This window comes from Salvelinus fontinalis, unplaced genomic scaffold, assembly GCF_029448725.1.
Source record: "Salvelinus fontinalis isolate EN_2023a unplaced genomic scaffold, ASM2944872v1 scaffold_2047, whole genome shotgun sequence".
Classification (NCBI taxonomy): domain Eukaryota; kingdom Metazoa; phylum Chordata; class Actinopteri; order Salmoniformes; family Salmonidae; genus Salvelinus; species Salvelinus fontinalis.
The window spans coordinates 13,320-18,121 of record NW_026602256.1 but is presented as its reverse complement, the minus strand read 5'-3'; the positions used below and the strand labels follow the sequence as shown (position 1 = coordinate 18,121).

The following is a 4,802-nucleotide window of genomic DNA, read 5'->3' as shown; positions in this document are numbered from 1 at the left end:
ATTAACTTGTAATCATAGCCTACCTAATTCTATAATCAAGTACTTCCCATGACAATTTGGCAACGTTCAAAGGTAGGGAGTGAAGTGGGTGTTTGTTTGCAAAACATTGGTACTGCATGTGTTTTCAGAACAAGGATAATCCCTTTCTATCACACATTCAAACATTATTTCAGCGATTAGCTGGATGCAGTTGATATTTTGTCTTTATTGTAAAACATTGGTACTGCATGTGTTTTCAGATTAAGGTGTACTCACAAAACACAAATGCTTAGTTTATAAAGATGTCTGAGTGTTGACGTGTGCCCAAGGCTATCCGTAAACAAAATTAACAAGAAAATGGTGCCGTCTGGTTTGCTTAATATAAGGAATTTGAAATGATTTATACTTTTCCTTTTGATACTTAAGTATATTTGAGCAATTACAATTATTTTAATACTGAAGTATATTTAAAGCCAAATACTTTTAGACTTTTACTTAAGTAGTATTTTACTGAGTGACTTTCACTTAAAATTGAGCCATTTTCTATGAAAGTATCTTTACTTTTACTCAAGTATGACAATTGGGCACTTTTCCCAACACTGGATTCCCCAAACATCATAAGTACAATGTATATCCTATAAATTCATTAATTCACTTTTCTGTCTATCAGGTATTTCATGGAACTCCCAGACATTGACTATGAAGTGTGATTCCTTTATGCATTTCTGTTTAATAAACGCATTTAGATTTCAAGCTCAATTGCATGTCTCTCCAGTCCTCTGATGAATGCTCATTAAGTTTATGTAAATTGTGAGAAATCTATACAAAGTGTGGTACATTACATTGTGTGATTTGAGAAGTGAAAAAAAGTGTTGTACATTATATTGCATGATAGGAGAAATCAAAATAAAGTCTGGTACTTGAGCTATGCTGTATAAGTTGAGAAATTAAAATTGTACATTACAATTAAATGTGTTCATTTAGCCTCCGCAATGCCCAAAAAACAAGGGTATGAATCATCAACAGTTTCAAAACCTCTCAACTTAGCAAAAGTTTCCTAATACTGATGAGACATTGTTCTTTGTGGGCACTGTGGATATATACAGATTTGTAGAATTACCCACCAAATGCCTAATTTCATCACATTTTACATCTCCAGGACACAACGTTGATCATGGGACTGAAAGCTCATTGGTTGACAGTGGAATGAAATGGTCTATAAAAAGCATATTCTTGCTGTTCAGTTACAATACAGCATTAGTCTCAAGTTTAATACTTTTTAAGCATTTTACATCTTCACTTGAACAGGTAAGAGTTTCAAAGAATACTGTAGTGGAATTGAGGCATGCGTGTCTAGCTTTGAATTCACTGTACGTCTTTTTCATTTCAAGAATTCCATGGCGACCATGAAACTACTATTCCTAGTGATGTGCCTGATTGGACTTTGTTCCTCCATTCCTGTAATAATTCTTGAAATACAACATTAATCCTTCAATTTACACATCAATACACCAAGAGATTGCCGTTTCCATAGATTGCATTGCATTGGATTATGACAATATCTGAATTATTACAATATGATGGACTTAAGTTCACACTTTGAGTGTTGATTACTTTATACCATAATATCATTCATCCTGGGATTTTGTTTGTGTGTGCAGGTGTCTGAGAAACATGATCGAGAGGAGCGATCAGCTAGCGATGAGGTGCAGTAATATTTAGTACCATCTATTGGTATCTATTAGGTATACTGTCTATTAGAGTACTATAGTATGGTCTACTATTTGAATATGATTACTAGTTTGTTTGAGTTTAGAACAATCTCTCTCTCTCTCTCTCTCTCTCTCTCTCTCTCTCTCTCTCTCTCTCTCTCTCTCTCTCTCTCTCTGTCTCTCTCCACAGAAGTTCAGGGGTTATGGGCGTGGTTTGGGAGGGTTTTACCCCTATCAGCAGCCTCGGTACCCATCCTACCTCCCTTATGCGCAGCCTTCTCAAGGTAACTCTGGCTTGATGGCCCTCCTGCCATTCCTATTGGCCAGCCTCGCCTCTGCTCCTGTCGCAACTCCTGCTGCAGCTCCAGCCCCAGCCCCAGCCCCAGCCCCAGCCCCAGCAGCGGGTGGAAAATAAGACGGGCGACGATAGAGGAAGGAGAAAAAACTTGTTTACATCAAATATGTTGACATTAGCTGCTGTTCAGAGCTGATTATTCCATCATTAATAAATTAAATAAGTTAAGATGTGTCATTGTGTATGTCTTTGTCTGTTGTGTTCTGTTTGTTTGACAAACTATTTGAGATCCTTTCAAAACATTTGTGAAACCTCTCTGACATAAGGTTGAAGGCTCTACAAGTCCTAAAACAATTGTTAAAAGGAAGTATGAAATCAACAAAACTTCTGAATTTATAATCAGTTCCAGAGAATTTGTTGTTTCCAAAAAGGGACCAAGACCCACTACCAGTTCTTCCTGGGTTGCAGATAACCAAATACTCTCCATGGCCCAAAGGACACCTGCTCATCGAACATCTCATTCCAATATCATGGGCATAAATATGGATTGGTCCCCCTTTTTACGCTATAATGGCTTCCAGCTTTCCTTTAGATGTTGGAACATTGCTGCGGGGACTGGCTTCCATTCAGTCACAAGATCATTATTGAGGTCGGACACTGACTTTGGGCGATTAGGCCTGGCTCTCAGTTGGCGTGACAAACAGCAAAGACCATTATTCCTCAACCACAAAACTTTAAAGTTGGCACTATGCATTGGGGCAGGTAGCGTTCTTCTGGCATCTGCCAAACCCATATTAATCCGTCGGACTGCCAGATGATGAAGCGTGATTCATCACTGTAGAGAATGTGTTTCCTCTTCTCCAGAGTCCAATAGCCATGAGCTTTACACCACTCAAGCCGACGCTTGGCATTGCTCAAGGTGATCTTAGGCTTGTGTGCAGGTGCTTGGACACGGAAACCCATTTAATTTAGCTCCTTACTAACAGTTATTGTGCTGACATTGCTCCCAGAGGCAGTTTGTAATTAGTTTGTGAGTGTTGCACCCGAGGAGAGACGATTTTTACACGCTACGCGCAACAGCATTCGGCCGTCCCATTCTGTGAGCTTCCCTGGCCTACCACTTCGGGCCTGAGCCGGTGTTGCTCCTAGATGTTTCCACTTCACGAAAACAGCACTTACAGTTTCCTGTGGCAGCTCTAGCAGGGCATACATTTGACTAACTGACTCGTTGAAAAGGTAGCACCTTACGTTGGTGCCACGTTGAATGTCACTGAGCTCTTCAGTACGGGCCAATCTAGTGCCAATGTTTGTCTTTGTAGATTGCATGGCTGTGTGCTCAATTGTATACACCTGTCTGCAACTTGTGTGGCATAAATAGCATGTCCACATAGTGCATGTTTTTTATTGGTGGCTAAAAACGTGACCATTTTGAAAGACACTTTGAAAATGGGTTGCAACATTAAACGTTTGTGAACCTCAACTCTTTAACTTCAGTATGAAGTCAGGCACTCTATATATATTTCCATAGCTCTGAGTCAGTATCAATACTTAATAGTATACAATTATCCTGCTTAATTGTTCTAACAATTTATCAAACTTGTTTGCATTCTTTCTGTCAGTTGCATTAAACATTTGGACCACTTTGTGAGGGAGACACTTATTTGCTGGTCTGTAACCCACTGTCCCTACCCAGTCAGAGGTCAAATGGAAACTCACGGAGGGTTACACACAGAGAATGTTATTGCCATAAAATGTAGATGTGGAATAAATATTGTTCTGTAATTAACAGCAGATGGGAAACAACGATACAGTAGGCCTATACTGACATTTTCAGTTAGCACATTTGATTAATAGCAGTGGCAAGAGGCTAATTTGTTTGCCTGTTTTGCAATGCCCAACGTTACATGGAACACCCAGACAACATATAACATCCTTCATTGCAACACATGTCGGCTTCATTAGGGCTTTGTGATTGGCTGAGAAACACTATATATTGTCTGTGTCTTGATGAGTGTGCTAGCGCTTACAGAGGCACCGAGAAGGCTTTTAACCCTGAGATACGTTAAGGTATGGTTATACTAATAATTCTAACACTTTGTTCAGAGTGAATTCATTCTTAGACACTCATTAACTGTGTAGTAGATTATACATATAATATAATCTGTAGCTTGTTGGGAATAGATGGATTAATAAAGTGATGCCGGTTATGTTTATACTGTACTCTATTTAGATGAAGACTTTCAGCATGAAGATTGTTGTTCTACTTGGATTTGTGATGCTTCTCTCTATTGCTTTGGTAAGCCATGCATATAGTATGTGCATGAAATGCTGGTGCAAATGTCATGTTAGACTTAGAAAAATCTTAAAGTTAGTATTTTACATCCATATGTATATTAATTCATTGTCTTTTTGTTTGCTTTTGAAGGCTGAGCGTGATGAGCATGGCCATCAGCATATCATTGAGAAGCGCTCTTCAAGTGAAGAGGTGAGTAGTAGAAATGATACATCTTTTTTGAAGGAGTATTTTTGCTTAATTTGGGGACAGAGCCGTTGAGAGAAAGACAGGAAAGGAAAAGCTTGTGCCAGAAGGGTGTGGGCCGCATTCAAACTGAAGCTGCCATATTATGCAATGCCTTCAAAAGATATTCAAACCCCTCGACGTTTTCAACATTTTGTTGAGTTAAAAGGTGGGATTAAAGCGATCTACAGAAAATACTCTGTCTTGTCAGTGGAAGAAAAATTAAAACATTTGTAAAGAAAATATGAAAAATAGAACACGAATATATTACATATATACATATAGTATCAGCATCTAC

The 4,802-nt window shown here is 38.7% G+C and overlaps 1 long non-coding RNA gene across 1 annotated transcript; it reads left to right on the top strand.

Annotated features, from left to right (window-relative positions):
• The first annotated feature begins 1,225 nt into the window (after positions 1–1,225).
• LOC129850475 (uncharacterized) lies at positions 1,226–2,159 on the top strand. Its single transcript, XR_008758796.1, has 4 exons — positions 1,226–1,287; positions 1,371–1,439; positions 1,641–1,685; positions 1,882–2,159. It is a non-coding gene; the product is annotated as an uncharacterized LOC129850475 (long non-coding RNA).
• Positions 2,160–4,802: the final 2,643 nt, after the last annotated feature.